The sequence below is a fragment of the Gadus macrocephalus genome, chromosome 10 (assembly GCF_031168955.1).
Source record: "Gadus macrocephalus chromosome 10, ASM3116895v1".
Taxonomy (NCBI): Eukaryota; Metazoa; Chordata; class Actinopteri; order Gadiformes; family Gadidae; genus Gadus; species Gadus macrocephalus.
Genome location: NC_082391.1, coordinates 10,383,643 through 10,406,014, shown reverse-complemented (window position 1 = coordinate 10,406,014; position 22,372 = coordinate 10,383,643). Strand labels below are relative to the sequence as shown.

Here is a 22,372-nt window from a genome sequence, read left to right as displayed (position 1 = left end):
CTTAGTCACTGGCGCATGTGTCGTTCTTTTCTTTTCCCACCACCGCCACTCGCCGGTAAATTAGGGATTGATCATGCGCCCCAAGGGGCGATTCGGCGGAAGGAGGAGGCTTGTTCTGGCGCAAATGGTATTTCGCCGTTTCTGAATACCATTGCGCTACTGACCAGGAAATACCTGGTTTAAAGTCAGAGGCGCGTTGTTCAGATGCTATTTTAAGGGCGCATGCATACATGCGCATGCGATGCATACGGATTGCTTGTGCACCTCGCGCATACACTTTGCATCTCCCATCTACCTAGCCGCACATTCTTGGTAAATTATTTGGGAAAGAACAGCTGATGCAGCGGTAATAAGTTGTACTTTTAAATCAATGCATCTGCACACACCGTACAGCAAACACATATTTTCTTGACGGAGACATCGTGTAGGCCTACATGCCCATAACTTTTAGGATTGATGATTTGATCGTGAAAAACATTGTTTTACCGCGAGTGAGTGTTAAAAAGAATGAATGAATGCGGGCGCGCGCGTGTGCTCTGTTTAAACACACGCAAACTAAACACGTAACGCATAATACAATCAATGGCAATGTCTATTACCGCGGGGACACATGCATATTAGTATAGCATACAATACTGATAAGAAACAATGTTTATAATGTATTGCGTATATCATTAAATAGAACCACATTTACCGCATATCATATGTTATATCATATACGTTTTCTTTGCCGAAATTTATTTGAGGACTCAGTATTTCTGAAGTTGTGGAAGAAAACCCTTTATTCCATGTGTGAATTAGGCCATATTATTTGGCAATAAACTGAGCCATTTGCAGTTTGTAATTCATGTGCATCTGTCTCATCGGAGACTGCAGACGCGCTGTCAAAATATCAACTCGTCAGATTCAAATGCGCTCATGGCTCTTAAAGGGGATGGGAGCTGGCACTCTCATTGGTTTGTTGGACGTTACGCCCAAACCACACCTACGGGTAACTAGGCTGCTTCAGACCAACCTTTTTGACACTTGCGCCGCGACGCAAGTGTCATTTATCCGCCTGTAAAATAGCGATAGCGCCGTAGAACCGCCTACAAAGCTACTTGCGCTTTGCGCTTCCCACTTGCGTTTCAGACCGTTAAAATAGGGCCCTATGTCTGTAGCTGCCGGTGAGATTCTGGAGATCTCTCCCCCGTGTTCCTGGTGTTATCGTCTGGTCCGCAAGACCCGGAAGGAGTGGGAGGAGCCGGTGTGACTTATTACCCTCGGCTTTCTCACTTGTCTGTGGTGCTGCCTTCTGTGGCTAAAGTATTTATTGCAGCCTTCAGTAAGGTCTTGCTCCCCTTGTGGCTATGTATAGTATTTACGGCTTATATGTTTGGTCCTACTTCCTAGTGGTTAAGTGAGGGAAATACAGCTTGTGTTCTTAAAATACGTAACAGTCGACACCGGGCTATGTAGCCCATCCTGTGCCACGAGGGTCACATGTGACCTTGTTGGTATAGGTACTCGAACTGCGCATGCGCGAGACGGATAAATCCAGTGCTTAATGCACCGCCTCTGGCGGTCAGTAAGGATGAAATAGAACTGGACAGAACAAACCGCCGCTACACCAAGCGCGACTGCAGCACCTTCCTGCGCAACAGCGAGACGGGCATCGTGGACCAGGTCATGGTGACCCTCAACCAGGAGGGCTACAAGTTCTGCAAGATCAGGGTGAGCACATGTGGAACTCTGGTTAAGTTAGGCTATAGTATTGGACATTATTGGAAAAAATTATGCAGGTATCCTTAAAAGGCAGCTTGGATGTTTTTATTTTCCCGTTATGGTAGAATTGTCAGGAGTTAGGGGGATGCCACACACAGGCACATAGGGGCAGCCCACCGGGGGTCTTAGTGGTCCTGACTGTAGAGAAAGTTAGCTAGGGAGCTGCATATGGAGAAGTGTGGTTATCCGACTGTATGTTTAATGTGTTACAGGTGAGCCTAATATGACAATTTACTGTGTATTCTTCATCATTATTATTATCATTATTTTGCATGTATCTTAGTGGTCCTGACTGTAGAGAAAGTTAGTGAGGGAGCTGCATATGGAGAAACAACCCAGTCGCCAAGAAAAAACGTTGACGGTGTACGTTTCCATGAACACTGGATACGTAGCATTTCAACGTAAAATAGCGTGTGATACCTACAGTATCCACGCGTGCCGCTGTGGAGGCGGGTTTCGGGGTTTGGGTTTCACAGGTTTCGCGGCAAATTGTGGACATGATTGTTGAGGGGGGGGGGGAGGTAGACCGTTGGTGACAGGGGAGGGGGGGGGGAAGACACGTTTGTTGAGGGGGGGGGGGGAGACACGTTTGTAGGGGGGGGGGACATGTTTGTTGAGGGGGGGGGGACACGTTTGTTGAGGGGGGGGGGGACACGTTTGTTGAGGGGGGGGGGCACGTTTGTTGAGGGGGGGGGACACGCTCGACAACGAGAGTTGGTTTTTATTGAACGAGACTTCAACACGGAACAGCTGCCCGAAACTATGGTCACGTCACTCTAGGTGACGGTGTCGACAACAATGAACACACAAACAATGAACATGTTAATAGAACAACACACAACCACATAACATCCCGAACCCATTAACCCCACTTAATCCTAACAACAAAACAAGTTAACAAATGCCCCTTTTGTCAACTGACAACCCCAATTCCCAGAATCCCCTGCGGTTCCGGAACACGGCGTCCACACCCGTGGTCGAACGTTTTCTTCTCCATTCGAAATGAATGGGGGAATAGCACCAACAGGGGGTCATACGTTCTACTAGCATTTGGTGAAATTGTTACGTAGCCTATATTAATCTTTATTATCTGAATGGGAAATGCAATATTTTAGGACAGATACACCATTAAACGCGTTTCCAATGACATTTCTAGCGAGAAATGTACATTTTCCTTGCATAATCTTCAGTCAGTGATTGTGTCTGATCTTTAGTTTTATAGTTATTAGGAAGATTTTATCGGCTCGCTCGCATGTTTCAACGACGTCAGGTTGTTAGGGACGCTGCTTTCGCTAAACTAGCAGCTCACGTGTTTCCTGCGTTTGTGTTATTAAACCGTTACTTTATGTAACTTTTAAGGATGTCATCTTGTTAGAAACACGAATATCTGAGAGCCAACCCAGTCGCCAAAAGCATACGTTGACAGTGTACGTTTCGTGAACACTGGATTACGTCGCATTTCAACATAAAATAGCGTGTTATACACACGCACACACGCACACACACGCAAGCACACGCACGCACGCACACACACCCACAGACACACACACACACACACACACACATTGGCATTCGTAATACTCAGGTAATACTGTTTACAACATTAGTCGTGCCAATAAAGTTTTTTGAGTGTAATTGAGACGGGGACATCTGGTGGTTGAATATATTGTTGCATAGTCTATCATAGTCACCTGTCAATCTACCGCCAGTGACGTGCGGTGAGGTCAGTGAGTGGGTAGGCACTGAGTTCTGAAAGCCAGATTTCTCTAAACCTATATATTGTTAAATCAAAAACAATAAACAACAAACAGGCACGCACGGCCGATTTCACACACACACACACACACACACACACACACACACACACACACACACACACACACACACACACACACACACAGACGGGACGTATATGAAATGTCACGACGGTGACTTCAGGTTTGCCCGTAGCCTACTGTAGTTTGGACTAAATGATTAAACATCGCATCCATCGACTTAACGGACCCCTCCCTCACACCGAGGGCCGAAAAATCTGCATGTTTGCACAACATTTGTACCTACTGTTGTTTATTTATATGGAAATAAACAGTCGTTTATTTCATTCATGCGTACTGGCATCTTTGAGCAAAATACCCCCAAAATTTTTCGGGACGTGGCAAACAACACCATCGTCTGCTTATCGCCTTGACTGAGACATTTACTGGGGGAAACACTGAATATCATTTTTATTTGGGATGCTTCGAGGACATTTTGGGTGGATTTGAACGGTATGTGGGCAGCACGTTTTTTTCAGGACCTGGCAACCCTGCGCTGTTGCCTGAGGTGCTGAAATGCTCCGAAACTGATCTGGATCCACCACCCCCCCCCTAAATAAATACTATGGCAGAATAAAGAATAAATTCATGCATTATCATTAAACTTGAAAATTTGTTTTTACAGTAGAGTGGTGGAGGGATGACGTATGTTGGCCAACCCGGAAGTTAGCGTCGCCCTGGGTTCCCTTGACAAAAAGCCAACGAGTTTTTCCATTGGATTTTGGATTATTGCAGAAAAATTTGCATATTTGAAGCACCTCCTCAAAAACTGAAAATAAAAAAATAAATAAAAAGAACCGTGCTCCAAAGAACGAAATGTAAACCAATGCATTCTGAATGGGAGTGTTTCTCAGATTTTTCCATGCTACACAGAACGAAATGTAAACCCATGCAAATAAAGACTTCATGGTCATAATAATTTAAATATCATTAATCTCCTGAGTGTGTTGGGTGGTATTCTATTTTTTTCAACGGGGCTGCATCCAATCACTTGACCGTCGTGGTTGCTATGGTGGTTGCTATCGACCGCCCCCTCTAATCCTATGGCTCTAAAAACCACGCGGCAAAGGAGCTGCCGTCAATTGTGTTGTTTTTGTCGTAAACTGGGGTCCGACGGTTAAAAAATAGACAGATATTCGGAGGTATCCTTAAAAGGCAGCTTGGATGTTTTTATTTTCTGCAGTTTAGACTTCTTCTATAACCTATTTTTGAAAGCAAAACACCAAGTTCATTGATTTAACGAGGCAGGGTTATTTGAAACAATTTATTACATAAATATTTGTGAGAGATCATTCCTTCCCCTGAGTTTGCTTCCTATTTATGTCTAGTGTACATCCCTACTGTCCAAAAGCATCCCCCCCCACCCTCCCCATATGGATTTGGAGAGTTGTTGCCACGTCCCAGTGGTGGAATATCATATAATATGAAAGAGGGCATTCAATTATACTACAATGATCAATTAGGAGGCCGAAGCCCTAAAGGAAGTGATGCAATAGGTGACTGAATCGAGAACATTTAAGTAAACTGTACCTTGGGGTCTCTTATATATCAAAGGCGGTTTCAAAGGACGCATACGCTTCAACCTGTTGCTCCAGCCCTACAGGAAATGACTCAGCAAGTGCTCCATCTTGTTGCACCTCACCCAGCGGCTCGCTTGCAAGATTTTGGCCTGAAGTTCTTCCCAGACCTACACACTAACAGTCCAACATGCATATCTGAGAATCAGGCCTCTCTTCAATAATGACAAAAAGTTATGAGAGAAATACACATTAACTTTTAGTTATCTCATAAGCGGCGTGGTGCCGGCTCCTTTTGACCTTTTGACCCCAGACTTCAAAGACGTGGCCACAGGCCAGCTGTGGCTACACACATTAAGCCACAAATTTACACCTCCATCCCGCAAAAAATGGGGCCTAGAAACTAACCTCTGTCTTATGTACATTGACTGTACTGTTGGAGGTCACGCCCCTTTTCCGGCCTTTTCGAGATAGCTAGGGATGCTAAAATGTTTACACACATTTCCCGGGGCCCCGAGAACGACATATCCAAGATTTGTAGTTCTAGCCCATAGAGAAAAAAAGTTTTCCCAAATGGACTGTCATTTGGACAAAGCCCCTCAGAAGTGTGGCCTGCAAGACCTAATGGTTCAGAATGTGGTGGAAAAACAGTTTTTGAGATAGGAAGGTCCTACCGCCCTGAAATTCGAATACCATATTCTAGGGCCTAACTGGGACCCCCGCACCGAAACTTGGCCCGGTCGGACCCCGAGGGCAGGAAGGGGGCCCTTCCTGCCTGAAACTTGGCCCAGTCGACCCAGAGTGCAGAAAGGCGGGGCCTGGACTTTCATAATCTTCACTCGGTGAATGTAAAGGATGTTTGGTTGGATGTTATGACGAAGAATCATAATGTGAATGGGAATATTCTATAAATGTCTTGATATCATCTTTCGTCTCAACACTTCTGCTGCAGCCGCTTAAAGTCTCATAGGACCTTAAAATATGAATCAATCCATTTGAAGTATGAAAATATCTTCCCGGTGGCGTAACGGGGCAAACAAGGTGTCCTTTGACATCTACGTTTCGAGGCGATTGCAACAGTGCCACACATGATCATATTTGAATATGTTTCGGGGTAGTAATTAGCTGTCGATTTTGGAGGCCTTTATCAATAATAACCAGCTATAGATTGGCTTCCCGATGGAGATTTTTGACAAATTACATGTTATTTAGCATCTACACGTTAAGCTGAGTCCAATGAGATCAAGCTCGCCCTCTTGCTACACCGAGATCATGTCCTAGACCTAGGTGTACCATGTAAAATACATGTTACCATTTGTAAGTGTCATGCTTGGTTTCATTGGATTCAGCTCAACGTGTAGATGCTAAATAACATGTCATTTGTCACAAATTTATATCGGGAAGCAATTCAATAGCTGCTCATTATTGATTAAGGCCTCCAATTTCGACAGCTAATTACTACCATTAAACATGTTCAAATATGCTCATGTGTGGCACCGTTGCAATCGCCTGGAAGTGTAGATGTTGAAGGACACCTTGTTCGCCCTATTACGCCACCGGGAAGATATTTACATGCTTCTGATTGACTAATGAATTGATTCAGCTATTCCCCCAGAAGTCTGGGGTCAAAAGGTCAAAAGGAGACGGCACCACGCCGCTTATGAGACAAAAGCTAATGTGTATTTCTCTCATAACTTTTTGTCATTATTAAAGAGAGGCCTGATTCTCAGATATGCAGGTTGGATGGCTACGGTGTAGGTCTGGGAAGAACTTCAGGCCAAAATCTTGCAAGCGAGCCGCTGAGTGCAGGTGCAACGAGATGGAGCACTTGCTGAGTCATTTCCTGTAGGGTTGGAGCCACAGGTTGAAGCGTATTCAAATTCAAATTCAAATTAAAAAAAACTTTATTTGTCCCCAGGGGGCAATTGAGGGCACATAGCAGCAGCATTACAAAGGACAGGGCCATGTTCGAACAAAAAAACAAACAAACAAAAACAAACACGGCTTCACCAGTCCATGTGGGGAGGGCACAAGCCCGGGTGGGGGGTTTAGGAGGAGTTGAGGAGGTGAACAGCCTTGGGAACAAAGGTTGCTTTTCTCCTCTGTGTCCTACAGCCGAGGCAGCGTAGTCGGCGCCCTGAGGGGAGCCACTCAAAGGCGGGGTGTAGAGCGTGTGAGGGGTCCTGCATAATTATTTTGGCTAACCGGAGTGTTTGCTGGTCATGGATGGAGGAGAGAGTTCTTATTGAAAGTCCGTTTATTTTAGAGCAAACTCTGGCCGTACTCTCCAGGCGGTTTCTGTTTTGGAGGGTGATGGAGTGGAAGTTATAGAAAATGTACAGATGCTTTCAATGAAGGAGTAATAGAAAGTAAGCAGTATGTTTTTGCTGACTCCAAAGGAATTTAGTTTCCTTAAGAGATACTTCCTAAGGATCTCTTCAGTGTTGGAGGAGAATTTCAACTGGCTGTCGAAGATGGTGCCCAGGTATTTATACTCCTCCACCAGCTCCACCGGCCTCCCGTGGATTGAGATGATGGATGCTGCGGCCAGCTCTCTCTGCCTCTTAGAAAAGGTCACCACCATCTCTTTGGTCTTACTCACGTTCATCTCAAGGCATGAGCTGTCGCACCACTCCACAAACTCCTGGAGAGCTGATCCATGCTGCTGTGAAGGACCTGAGAGCAGGGACAGGAGAACTGTGTCTTCTGCGTGCTTCACCAGGTGACACTGAGGCTGTGTGGATCTGCAGTCATCTGTATAGAGGATGAAGAGCAGAGGTGAGAGCACACAGCCCTGAGGGGAGCCCGTCGAGGTGTGTCGGAGGTCGGAGAAGGTGTTGTTGACCCGGACTCTCTGTGACCTGTCGGTTAGAAAGTCCATTATCCACCGGATGAGCTGGTCGTCTAGAATGGAAGTAAGAGGTGAGTTTGTTCGCCAGGATGTGGGGCTGTAATGTATTGAATGCAGAGGAGAAGTCTATAAACAAGAGTCTGGCTGATGTGTTGGGCCGCTCTAGATGTTTGTGTACAGTGTCAATGATGAATGCTTTTGCGTCGTCCACACCTCTGCCTGCGCGGTAAGCATACTAAGTATGCATATAGTATGCGTCCTTTGAGACCCCCTTTGATATATAAGAGACCTCAAGTAACAGCTTACTTAAATGTTGTCGACCCAATCACCTATTTCATCACTTCCTTTTTGGGCTTCGGCCTCCTAATTGATCATTGTAGTATAATTGAATGCCCTCTTTCATATATATGATACCTCCACCACTGGGACGTGGCAACAATTCTCCAAATCCATATGGGGAGGGGGGGGTGATGCTTGTGGACAGTAGGGTTGTACACTAGACATAAATAGGAAGCAAACTCAGGAGAAGGAATGACCCCTCACAAATATTTATTTAATAAATTGTTTCAAATAACCCTGCCTCGTTAAATCAATGAGCTTGGTGTTTTGCTTTCAAAAATAGGTTATAGAAGAAGTCTAAACTGCAGGGGTCCATCGGACCCCAGTTCACGACAAAAACAACACAATTGACGGCAGCTCCTTTGCCGCGTGGTTTTTAGAGCCATGTAAGGATTAGAGGGGGCGGTCGATAGCAACCATGACGGTCAAGTGACTGGATGCAGCCCCGTTGAAAAAAATGGAATACCACCCTACACACTGAGGAGAATAATGATATTCAAATTATTATGACCATGAAGTCTTTATTTGCATGGGTTTACATTTCATTCTGTGTAGCATGGAAAATTCGGAGAAACACTCCCTGCCATAATCCAAAATCCAATGGAAAAATCCGTTCCCTTCCGGGTTGGCCAACATACGTCATCCCTCCAACACTCAATACTGTAATAACACATGTTGAAGTTGAATGATAATGAATTAATTTATTCTTTATTCTGCCTTAGTATTTATTTAGCAGCGATATGCATTGTGTGTGTGTGTGTGTGTGTGTGTGTGTGTGTGTGTGTGTGTGTGTGTGTGTGTGTGTGTGTGTGTGCGTGTGTGTGTGTGTATAACACGCTATTTTATGTTGAAATGCGACGTAATCCAGTGTTCACGAAAACGTACACTGTCAACGTATGCTTTTGGCGACTGCTGGCTCTCGTGTTCTGGAGCCGCGGGGGATTCTGGGAATTGGGGTTGTCAGTTGACAAAAGGGGCTTTTGTGGTTGTTAGGATTAAGTGGGGTTGATGGGTTCGGGATGTTATGTGGTTGTGTGTTGTTCTATTAACATGTTCATTGTTCGTGTGTTCATTGTTGTCGACACCGTCACCGAGAGTGACGTGACCATCGTTTCGGGCAGCTGTTCCGTGTTGAAGTCTCGTTCAATAAATACCAACTCTCGTTGTCGAGCGTTCAATAAAAAACAACTCTCGTTGTCAAGCGTGTCCCCCCCCCTACAAACGTGTCCCCCCCCCCCCCCCCCCCTCAACAAACGTGTCTTCCCCCCGCCCTCCCCTGTCAACAACAGTCTACCTCCCCCCCTCCACAATTTGCCGCGAAACCCGTGAAACCCAAACCCCGAAACCCGACTCCACAGCGGCACACGTGGATACTGTAGGTATCACACGCTATTTTATGTTGAAATGCTACGTATCCAGTGTTCATGGAAACGTACACCGTCAACGTTTTTTCTTGGCGACTGGGTTGGGAGAAGTGTGGTTATCCGACCGTATGTTTAATGTGTTACAGACCGACGACAATAAATGCCATGAAAGATCACCCCCTGTCTGATTAATCCAACCATAAGTGTGCTACGAAATTGGGGGCTCGTCCGGGATGAATTAATGCCACTATTTGGAGATTATATCGTCGGAGGAAGAAGTTTTGATTGACGTCGGGGCCACGCATTTACGGAGGGCGCGCGGCACACGGGCCGAGGAAAATTGAGGAGTTGGCAGAGCGAGTGGCGCAGCAGCTGTGGGACCTGCAATTTGACGAACTCAAAGAGGTGTGTGTGCATGCAAAAATACCAGGTGAAATGGCTGCGACCAGGCGAACAGTAATAAAAATAATTATGATTTCTATTGATGAAGCAATGGAACGTGAAGTAGAGGGAGTGGCTGTGCAATACTTGAACACACTATTAAAGTATGCAAAACAGTCAAGTGAAACGGCTATAAATACAGAGGAAGAGGGAAACCTGCAACAGCAATACTCAGAGCTCAAATTAAACAACCAAACACTTCAGGATTAAGTGAGGAGGTTAAGTGACAGGGTAAGCAACCCCCCCTCTTTTAATCCATCAGATCAAATAAGTGCCCCTAGCTTGCCTGTAAATAGGCTACAAGAAGTGATAATGAGGAGAGAGTTTAAAATCAGCGGCCAGATTGGAGAAAAAGGGCAAAAAGATAAGCTCTCCTACACAAATCTGATGCATCAGATGGAAAGGGGGTTACATAAGGGGCACAGTGAGGGTTAAATAGTGGACGCTGTGATTAAAGCGGTCAGCCCGGGTTTGACACTAAGGGATATGCTTGAAGTGAAGAGTGATCTAAATTTAGCCCGGCCGAAGACTATATTAAAGGGCCATTTCAAGGAAGATAGCTCAATCGATGTGTTTAACAAGCTAGTGAATATCACACAAGACAGCCGTGAATCTCCGCAAAACTACCTATTTAGGGCCATGGAGCTAAAAGAAAGGCTCATAAATAACACAAGGGAAGGAGGGTCAGAGGATAAGTACAGTCCTGATCTTATTCAGAAAAAGTTCTTGAGGTCCATCAGTACAGGGCTCCCCAGCGATCACATCAAGTTCCAGCTAAAGCCGTACTTAGATGACGTAGCAGTGGCAGATGAAACCCTTATAGACCAGATGAATGAGGCAGCCAGCGTAGAGGCAGAGCGACGCAAAAGTGCAGCTAGCAAGGTTGCAAAAATCCATGAACTGCAGGCAGAGGCACAAGGGGTGGTTAGCCACAGTATTGCAGCATCTGAGATGATGGTGGCCTCACAAGAGACCTGAAGGCGCTAAAGTCCAAAATCGCAAAGCATAAGCACCTTATAGTCCAAAAGACACTGAACTATGAGACTGTGCAACTACTCAGAGAAGAGATGGCTGAACTCAAGAAAAGTTTAAACGCCCGGCAACCATTCCCCCCCAGTCAAAGACGCTTTGCAAGGAGAGGCTGTGCAGTCAGGACATTTGTCACGGGGATGCAGGGGGTCAAGAAAGCCACCTAACCCACCAGGTTGTGTCACCACCCTCACAGCTGCCAAATCCTGATGAGACAAACTGTAAAGTACAAGAGCTCCTCTGGGATAGAATCAGGCAGCTGGAAGCTAAGTTGGAAAAGACTACAGAAACACAGCAGGCAGTAAGTGCGACGTACACCAGCCACCTGTCACCACGTCGCCAAGCAAGACTGCAAGCTCTTATAGGAAAACAATGTCTTGTCGACTGCTGCTTTGAGGGAGCAGCCACAAAAGCATTATGGGACCCGGGTTCACAGGTAACTCTCATCAATGAAAATTGGAGGAACAGCTACTTACCGCACACTGAGTTACGAAGCCTGGATGAACTCTTGGATGAAGGCGAGGCCCTGGTGGGAAAGGCGGCCAACCAAACAATCATCCCTTTTGCTGGGTGGGCAGAGTTAAAATTCAAGCTAAATGATTTAAGCCGAGTCTCCCAAGCAGAGCTGTTGGTCCCTGTGCTCGTCTCAAATGAGCCTGGTGTTGTAGAGCCACCAATAATTGGCTACAACGTCATTGTACAGTTAGTAAAGAATGGAATGGGGCAGCAACCAGATCTCACCTCAGCAGCCGTAGAACAGGCTTTTCCCTGGACTGTAAGAAAACCGATGTGTTCATCCAGCTAGTTAGAAGTAGCGAACAGGACGTGAGAGAGGGAGTACTGAGAACAGGGCACCAAAAAGTAGTTATCCCACCGGGCCACACCCAGATATTGAAGTGTAATGCACGGACATATCCCCTCACTGCCAGACAGGAAGTTTTCTTTGAACCTATAGACAGCTCCAGGTGGCCAGAAGGTCTAAGTTTATCAGAGACAGTGGTATCCCTGCAGAGAGGAGGTTGGTCCAGAGTCGAGGTCCCTGTCACTAATGAAAGCCGCCAGGAAATTACTCTCACTCAACGTACAGTATTGGGTCAGTTACAGCAGGTTAAAGCTAGCTATCCGGTAGATGCAAGGCCACTTAAGACTGAACCAACAAAGATTGAACACGAGTGAAGATTCAGACAAAAAGAAACTACAGAAAGAGTGTGTGATAAAAGAACCTGAAAAAGACACAGAAAAAGAAAAACAGAACACAGAGGAGGAACTATGGGACCCCCCAGTGTCCGTCGAGTATTTGACACCAGAGCAGCAGGTACAGGTGCGGTAGGTGCTGAGGGCTGAGTGCAATGCATTCTCTAGAGGGGACTACGACGTAGGCTGCATTCCCTCACTGAGACTCCAAATCAGGCTCAAAGGGTGCTGTTCTGCCTTCCGTAAGAAATGTATTCTTTCCTTAGTTTGTTAAATACTGCCACCCTGTGGTCAAATTGTGATATTGACGACGCTATAAACAACCGCGAACCTACTTCCGGTTCTCTTCCGATTCACTCGACAAGGAAAGACCACGCCGTACTATCACTCTCGCAAACTATCAAATACGTTTGAACTATAGAAATGATTTGTCTGTAAGTTAAAATCAGATCACTTCATACGAGTTTGTGTTCAGATTTTATGTTATGATTCTGATCGAGTTAAAGTGTAAAATGTAATCTGTATCTGTTAGCAATACTAGCTCTCGGATTCCCGTGTGTTAGTAATGATGCAAGACCTCTAAACGTATATATGTTTTTATTTCTGTATTTGTTACAGTTCTACAAAAACAAAGTTATGAAGAAACTAACATCCGATAAAGAAACAAGAAAAGCAAGCCTTGTGTACCGGATTCCACTTCTTTGTAAATACTGTTAACTAGCTGTCTAGTTTTAACTGGAACACATTACGAGGGCAGCATAGTAGAAAGACAACAACTCAACGAGTTTGTGGTGTATCTGAATGCAGTACATTAAGGGTTAATGTATTACGCGGGTTACGTTACAGTAGACCAATAGGATTGTGTGTGTGTGGTCACATGATGCTGGGTTCGTGCGTCTTCATGTTAGTTTAATAAAGTGCCTGTAATGTCAAGACACAGTTGTCCGCGCTGAATTAATATTCCTCAAATAGGATATACGACATGGTGTCAGAAGTGCTGTGTCTATGACCCGAAAGAAAAAGCACAGGACACAACGGTCCACGGCGACAGAGACGGAGGGAGAGACATTGGTGGATGTTTAGAGCGAACAACGTGAGGGAAACGTTAACGTGCAACAAGCGAGCATGGCGGCTAGTGCACCAACTGCTACATTCAACATCCAGCCACCGGAGCCCTTCGATTTCAACAAACCGCTAGATTGGACAAAATGGATCCGGAGGTTCGAGAGGTTTCGGCAAGCGAGCAACTTGACTACGAACTCCGAGGAAACTCAGGTTAACACTCTGATATATTGTATGGGGGATGAAGCCGACGATGTATTGAGAGGATTAAAACTGAGTGATGCAGACATGAAAATGTATGACAAAGTAAAAGACGGATTCCGGGATTTCTTTGTTGTGAAAAAGAATATTGTGTTTGAACGTGCATGCTTCAATATGCGAAAACAAGAACCAAATGAGACTGTCGAGGCATTCGTCACTGCCCTGCATGCTTTAGCAGAACACTGTCAATATGGGGACTTCCATGATGAACTCATACGAGATCGGATCGTAGTGGGGCTTGCAAACACCAGACTTTCTGAACGCTTGCAGATGGAGGAAAAACTGACTTTGCAAAAAGCCATTGATATGGCAAGACAGTCGGAAGAAGTCAAAAAGCAACAGAGCACACTTAGGGGTGACGCTAGCAGTGTGATGCAGACGGAGGGGAGCTCCATAGACAGACTGATAAAAAAGGGACAGCAATATACCAACTGGAAAAGCAGCGGCGCACATTCCCGCCAACACACGCAAGGCAGAGACAAAGGCATGCAGCACAGCGCCCAGTGCTATAAGTGTGGGGGGCCTTCTCACGAGTGTCCCGCCAAGTGTCCCGCCAACGATGCAACCTGTCGGGGCTGCGGAAAAAAAGGCCATTACCAGCGTGTCTGCAGAAGCAAGTCTGTGGTAGCGTGCATTGAGGAAGAAGAGGGGAAAAGTTTCTTCTTGGGCTCTGTGTCATGTGAAAACAACATGTGGGCGGCTGATGTGCAGATAAAAGGGAAAGTGATGAAATTCAAACTTGACACCGGAGCAGATGTAACCGCCATTTCGGACAGTGACCTGAAAGACTTGTTCCCGGGGGCACAAATGCCTGTCCTCCACAAGCCAGAGAAACCCTTGCTGGGTCCAGGAAAGATTCAGCTGGAGGTAGCTGGCTATGCAAAAATGCAGCTGATTTACAAAGCCAAGCAGACGGAGGAGAAGGTCTATGTGGTCAAAAACCTGAGCACACCTTTGCTCGGGCTACCGGCCATTACTGCCCTGGGTCTACTCATTCGAGTCGACAGCGTCACCATGGACTCTTTAAAGGCAACCTACCCAAAACTCTGCAAGGGCCTAGGCGACATCAGGCGTCCATACCACATCCAGCTCAAGCCAGAGGCCGTGCCATTCTCTTTAAAGACTCCACGGAGAATTCCCCTGCCTCTGATAGGAAAGGTGAAGGAGGAGCTCCAGCGGATGGAAGAGATGGGGGTCATCAGGCGCGTCGAGGAGCCAACGGAGTGGTGCGCCGGCATCATCGTCGTCCCAAAGAAGAACAGCCAGCAACTACGCCTGTGTGTGGACTTCACGGGCTTGAACCAGTATGTGTGTCGAGAGAAGTATGTCCTGCCATCAGTCGACCAGAGTCTAGGAATGCTAGCTGGAGCCAGAATCTTCAGTAAACTAGACGCAAACATGGGATTCTGGCAGATTCCTTTAGCTGAGGAGTCAGCCAAATACACAACATTTATAACACCCTTCGGACGGTATCACTTCCAGCGTCTTCCGTTTGGGATCAACTCTGCGCCCGAGCACTTCCAGCGTGTCATCGCGGAGGTGATAGATGGACTCGACGGGGTGGTCTGCCACATCGATGACCTGCTGGTGTGGGGAAAAGACCAAGAACAGCACGATGCTCGTCTCCATGCCTTGTTGAAAAAGCTTGAACAAGCAGGGGTGACTTTGAATGCAGACAAGTGCGAGCTCTCCAGGAGTGAGGTGGTGTTCCTCGGGCATGTCATCACCACGTCAGGCATCAGCCCCGATCCAGAAAAGACAGAGGCCATCAGGGACATGAAAGAGCCTACAAACGTGAGCGAGTTGAGGAGTTTCCTGGGGATGGTAAACCAGGTGGGAAAATTCATACCCCAGCTATCAGAGAAAGACAAAGCTCTCCGTGACCTTCTCTCAAAGAAGAACTGCTGGCTGTGGGGTGTCGACCAGGTGGCGGCTTTCAGGGTGCTGAAGGAAGCACTAATCTCTCCACCGGTCCTGGCCATGTATGACACGAGCAGGGACACCAAAGTATCGGCAGACGCTTCATCTTATGGACTGGGGGGCGTGCTCCTCCAGAAATGGGACAGCGAATGGAGGCCGGTAGCTTACGCATCCCGCTCACTCTCACCCACTGAGCAACGCTACGCGCAAGTAGAAAAAGAGGCCCTGGGTCTAACCTGGGCATGCGAGCGCTTCCGGGACTTTTTGTTAGGAAAGCACTTCTGCCTAGAGACTGACCATAAGCCGCTCCTCTCCTTACTAGGTGCACAAGTACTCGACCTGTTGCCACCAATGATACAGCGCTTTCGAATGCGGCTCATGCGCTACTCCTATGACATCGTGCACGTTCCTGGAAAGTCACTCTGGACTGCTGACACATTGTCACGTTCACCTGTACAGAAACAAATGACCGCAAATGACACTGAACTGATGGAGAGCACGAACATTTACGTGGATTGCATTGTCAACAACCTACCTGTCAGTCCCACGTTCATGGACACACTCAAAGCACAGCTGGAAGCTGACAGTGTATGCTCTCGTGTCATGAAAATGTGTGCAGACGGATGGCCAGATCACGCACAGCAGGAACCACTCCTGAAACACTTCTGGCCCGAGCAGGCTACACTCACAGTACAAGATGGACTGTTGCTGAAAGACACACGTCTGGTCATTCCAGCAGCAATGCGGAACGATGTGCTGGACAGACTGCACGAGGGCCATCAAGGGGTCGTGAAGTGCAAAGCACGTGCCCGTCAGACTGTGTGGTGGCCTGGGCTGGGACATCAAATCACAGAGATGGTGCTCAAATGCAGAACGTGTCTGCAAGAGCGCCGCAATCACAGTGAGCCACTCATGCCGTCAGACTGCCCCGAGCGCCCATGGCAAAAGCTGGGGGCCGATCTCTTTGAACTGGGGGGAAAAACGTACCTGCTCGTCGTTGATTACCTCTCCAGGTACGTCGAACTTGCCCTGCTGACACACACAAAATGCAATGATGTGATTAACCATCTGAAATCGATGTTTGCCAGACACGGCATCCCGGAGGTGCTCATGTCTGACAACGGCCCTCAATTCTCCGGCCAGGCATTCGCTTCCTTCGCCTCTGCATATGGGTTCAAACACCTTACCAGTAGCCCAAAATTCCCACAAAGCAATGGCGAGGCTGAGCGAGCAGTACAGACCATAAAGGGTCTGCTGAAAAAAGCAACTGATCCGTACATGGCTCTGCTTGCATACAGAGCCACACCTCTTCAGAATGGATACAGCCCGGCCCAGTTGCTCATGGGTCGACGTCTCCGCACCACAGTGCCGACACATTCCTCTGACCTGCAACCTGCACTGCCCGACCGCAGCACTCTGTTCCAGAAAGAAAGGGAGAAGAGGACGTCAGATGCTGCAAACTTCAACAGGCGACATCGTGCAAAGCCACTCAGCAGCCTGTCTCCAGGTCAGGAGGTGTGGGTGACTGACACAAAAACACCAGGGACTGTGATCCAGAGTCACACCTCGCCGAGATCTTACCTTGTGGATGCGCCACATGGGGTGGTAAGACGCAACCGCCTGCATCTTATACCACTCCAGTCTCCGTCACGAGACGAGGCTGGACAGCAGCAACAGGAGCCACTGCCGGTCCTAGAGCAGGGTGACACTCCACCTGCTTTGGGGTCTCCTGTTCCCTCTCCTGGGGTTTCCACTCCCAGAACCAGGTCTGGGAGAGCAATCATACAGCCCACTAGACTGAACTTATAAGTGGCTGAGAAAAGGAAAAAAAATGTTCAATGTGAAAAAAAAGATTTTGTCATATGTTCATGCTGAGCAGAAAATGTTTTTCCAATGTACCAGTTTTACAGGGGAGATATTTACTTCAGAAAATAAGTTGGAAAATGTTATGTTTAGAAAGAGTATCAGTTTACCAGGATTTGTTTAACCCTGTTTTCTTCCACAGGTTTTGATGGACTTTGAAAAAAATGTGTTTCACATGTTCGTAAAAAAGGGAGATGTGGTGTATCTGAATGCAGTACATTAAGGGTTAATGTATTACGCGGGTTACGTTACAGTAGACCAATAGGATTGTGTGTGTGTGGTCACATGATGCTGGGTTCGTGCGTCTTCATGTTAGTTTAATAAAGTGCCTGTAATGTCAAGACACAGTTGTCCGCGCTGAATTAATATTCCTCAAATAGGATATACGACAGAGTTCAAGCTAAGAAGATAGCCCAGGAGAATGTCGTTACACGGGGATAAACCGAAGGTGGATCCCGTTGAACAACCACAGAGCGCAGCAGCTCTAGAGCCACTGGAAGACGGCCACGAGGCAAACGTGAGGGAAGACTCTCCCAGTACACCTGACTCCCGGTCACAGTTATCCAAACGGTCCAACGGATCAGCAATATCGTCATTGGCTGCTAGAGCACGTGCCAAATCAAAAGCAGCACAAGCCCAGGTGACTTTCGCCGAAAGAGAAGCAAGTGTGATGAGACAGAAAGCTGAACTCGAAGCCAGTCTCCACGTTCTCAGGAGCCAGAAGATGGCTGCTGCTGCTGAGGCAGCAGCTGCAGCATACGAGGATGAGGAGATTGAAAGCGGGGAGAAGCGCTATGAGCCATACGTCCTGGGTAAGCCTTCCACTGCCTATGAACGTGCAGGCGACTACGTCCAACAGCACTCAGCAATGTTCGGCGGAGAACAATCACCACCATTACATGCACAGCTGGACGCCCAGACCACCGCCATCAACACCTGCGCCGCTGGACTTCCACAGACTACCCCAACGATACGCTGAGGTAGTTGTTCACACAAAACCAAAGCCAAGAGTCAGCAACATATAGAAAGAACAGCCACCTCCACCACTTTCCAGTCCGAACCTAGGATCCTCCCCCGAGCCGCAGCCAGCACAAGACCTTGCCAGGTACCTCATGCGCCGAGAACTGGTGAGCTCCGGCCTCCTACAGTTTGATGACCGTCCTGAACATTACTGGTCATGGAAAGCATCATTCCTGAGCGTCACACAGGACTTAAATCTGACATCCAGGGAAGAACTGGACCTGCTGGTGAAGTGGCTCGGCGCAGACTCAGCCGAACAAGCACGGCGACTTCGTTCAGTACACGTTTTAAATCCTGCTGCAGGGCTCCGCATGGTGTGGCAGCGTGTGGAGGAATGCTATGGAACATCAGAAGCCGTAGAACATGCACTACTGGAAAAGATTGAAGTGTTCCCCAAGCTAACCAATAAAGACAATGCTAAACTCAGAGAACTCGGTGACATCTTGCTAGAATTGGAGTGCGCCAAAGAAGAAGGATACCTACAGGGCCTCGCCTTTTTGGATACAGCTCGTGGAGTGAACCCGATCGTAGAAAAGCTACCCTACAGCCTACAAGAGAGGTGGATAACCATGGGATCCAAGTTCAAAGAAGATCACGGAGTAGCCTTCCCTCCATTCAGCCTCTTCTCTCAATTCGTCCGGCGACAGGCCAAGGTGAGGAACGACCCAAGCTTTGCCTTCAACACCTCCAACAACAACGTGCCACCGAAAGCAGCCATGAAACCCGGCTACAAAGCCCAAGTAAGTGTACATAAGACAGGAGTCACACCCAAATTTAACGACAGCGACACCAGCTCTGTGGAGAAGAGAACAGATGAACCAGACCGTGAGTGTCCAATACACAGGAAGCCTCACCCACTCAGAAAGTGTATGGTCTTTAGATACAAGCCTATAGAAGAACGTAAAGCTTACCTGAAAGATAACCGCATCTGCTTTAAGTGCTGCGGGTCAACTCAGCATATGGCAAAAGACTGCAAAGTATCAATCAAATGTGACGAATGCAATAGTGAGAGACACATCACGGCTCTGCACCCAGGCCCTCCTACATCCAGCGAGAGAGCTCACACGGAGAAGGAGGAAAGCGGGGAGCCAGATGAAGACGCTCCCACAGTCACATCCAAGTGCACAGAGATTTGCGGTAATGCAGACAGCCCACGCTCATGTGCTAAAATCTGCCTGATCAAAGCTTATCCGGCAGGGAGAAGAGATCAAGCCGTTAAGATGTACGCAGTGCTGGATGAACAGAGTAACAAGTCGCTCGCAAAGACAGGGTTCTTCAACCTCTTTGGCATCAAAGCCAGTCCAGCCCCATACACACTGAGGACCTGCGCAGGGACAACAGAGACCTCCGGCAGACGAGTCGACAACTTTATGCTTGAATCTATGGAGGGAAATCTACAACTCTCCCTCCCCACACTAATCGAGTGTGACATGGTGCCGGACGATAGATCTGAAATCCCGTCTCCTGACGTTGCAGAGCAACACTCCCACCTCCAGCCAGTGGCGAACAAGATTCCAGCTGTGGACCCCGACGCACCTATCCTCTTGCTCCTGGGAAGAGACATCCTCAGGGTGCATAAGGTGCGTGAACAAATTAACGGGCCACACAACGCTCCATACGCTCAAAGGCTGGACCTGGGCTGGGTCATCGTGGGTGCCGTCTGCCTGGGGGCAGCCCACAACCAAGTTAACGTGTACAAAGCCAACGTGCTGCAAAATGGACGAACATCCTTTCTCTCTCCCTGTCCAAACAACATCCACGTGAAGGAGTACCACAACAGCGCACCGCAGCGACACAACCGTCTCTCATCCCCCCGTGATGAAGACACAGGCTGGGCAACAAGTCACGCCAAGCTACAGCCTCGCCAAGCTACAGTCACGCCACGCCAAGCTACAGCCTCGCCAGGCTACAGCCACGCCAAGCTACAGCCTCGCCAAGCTACAGCCTCGCCAAGCTACAGCCACACCACGCCAAGCTACAGCCTCGCCAAGCTACAGTCACGCCATGCCAAGCTACAGCCTCGCCAAGCTACAGTCACGCCACGCCAAGCTACAGCCTCGCCAAGCTACAGCCATGCCGACTCATGCTGCTTCAGCCAGGACACATCCGCCTCACACGCGAGATCCTGAGCACTCTCATGTCTGAGGTGAGGGCATTCATGAATACCAGGCCCCTGGTCCCAGTGTCCTGATCCCGATATGCCTGCAGTCCTCACCCCAGCGATGCTGCTTACCCAGAAGATGAGTGCCGTCTCAGCCCCTTCTAGGAACTTCCAAATGGCTGATATACACGGGAAGCAATGGAAACATGTCCAGTGCCTTGCGAACACCTTTTGGAAAAGGTGGAGAAGGGACTACTTATCAACACTGCAAGGCCGCAGAAAATGGACTGACGAAAGGTCAAATGTCAAAGCCGGCGACGTCGTCTTGCTCAAGGACAGCCAGGCCCACAGAAACGAATGGCCTGTGGGAGTAATCGTTAACACTCTGTCGAGCGGTGACAAGAGGATCCGTAAGGTGGAAGTTAGAATAGTAAAAGAAGGAACTTCTAAAGTGCTTTTGAGGCCTATTTCAGAAATTGTAGTGCTCCTTTCCGAGTAATTTTAGAGGACTTTAGTTGCCACAAACGTGTTTACTGTTGTTTAATGATTTATAGTGGCATAATATAATTATACCAAGCAGGGAGTGTTCTGCCTTCCGTAAGAAATGTATTATTTCCTTAGTTTGTTAAATACTGCCACCCTGTGGTCAAATTGTGATATTGACGACGCTATAAACAACCGCGAACCTACTTCCGGTTCTCTTCCGATTCACTCGACAAGGAAAGACCACGCCGTACTATCACTCTCGCAAACTATCAAATACGTTTGAACTATAGAAATGATTTGTCTGTAAGTTAAAATCAGATCACTTCATACGAGTTTGTGTTCAGATTTTATGTTATGATTCTGATCGAGTTAAAGTGTAAAATGTAATCTGTATCTGTTAGCAATACTAGCTCTCGGATTCCCATGTGTTAGTAATGATGCAAGACCTCTAAACGTATATATGTTTTTATTTCTGTATTTGTTACAGTTCTACAAAAACAAAGTTATGAAGAAACTAACATCCGATAAAGAAACAAGAAAAGCAAGCCTTGTGTACCGGATTCCACTTCTTTGTAAATACTGTTAACTAGCTGTCTAGTTTTAACTGGAACACATTACGAGGGCAGCATAGGTGCCATGCCGTAATTCCGACGCTTCATTGTTCCGACGTCTCAATGTTCCAAAATATTTCCCATTAGATCGACATGTCACTATTCCGACGGTTCAATGTTCCGAAAACTAAACCAATTGGTCCAAAGGTCCGTTAGTCCGACTTTTCGAAAAGAAGGCGCATTAGGCCGACGGTTAAATATGCCGAATAGGAAAAATTGTTTTATACCTCGCTCGCTCCCCCTCTCTCTCTCTCACTCTCTCTCTGTCTCCAAAATACAACCTAGGCCTACATATCACGTTCACGATGAATTTTGGAGGGCAAAAAGACAACGCTTCACTTCATTTCGACACGGTGTTGCAGCACCATGGACAGAGAGCGGAGGTCTAATAATGCTCAACACGGGCACGAACACACACACACACACACACACACACACACACACACACACACACACACACACACACACACACACAGTGAGAGTGAGAGAGAGAGGGAGCGAGCGAGGTATAAAACTCTTTTTCCTATTCGGCGTATTGAACCGTCGGCCTAATGCGCCTCCTTTTTGAAAAGTCGGACTAACGGACCTTCGGACCAATGGGTTTCGTTTTCGGAACATTGAACCGTCGGAACAGTGGCATGTCGATCTAATGGGAAATATTTCGGAACATTGAGACGTCGGAACAATGAGGCGTCGGAATTACGGGCAGGCCCCGCTCAAAGACCCTACCCCTGT

General features: G+C 47.5%; 2 protein-coding genes and 1 long non-coding RNA gene across 4 annotated transcripts in view; 1 reads left to right on the top strand and 2 right to left on the bottom strand.

The window, feature by feature from the left end:
- The window catches only part of LOC132466319 (uncharacterized), a 123,022-nt gene that overhangs the window by 19,655 nt on the left and 80,995 nt on the right, over positions 1 to 22,372 (bottom strand). The window lies entirely within an intron of this gene.
- The window catches only part of LOC132466300 (zinc finger protein ZFMSA12A-like), a 119,983-nt gene that overhangs the window by 82,050 nt on the left and 15,561 nt on the right, over positions 1 to 22,372 (bottom strand). The window lies entirely within an intron of this gene.
- On the top strand, positions 12,548 to 12,989 carry LOC132466488 (uncharacterized). The gene is made up of 2 exons (XR_009527880.1): positions 12,548 to 12,747; positions 12,932 to 12,989. It is a non-coding gene; the product is annotated as an uncharacterized LOC132466488 (long non-coding RNA).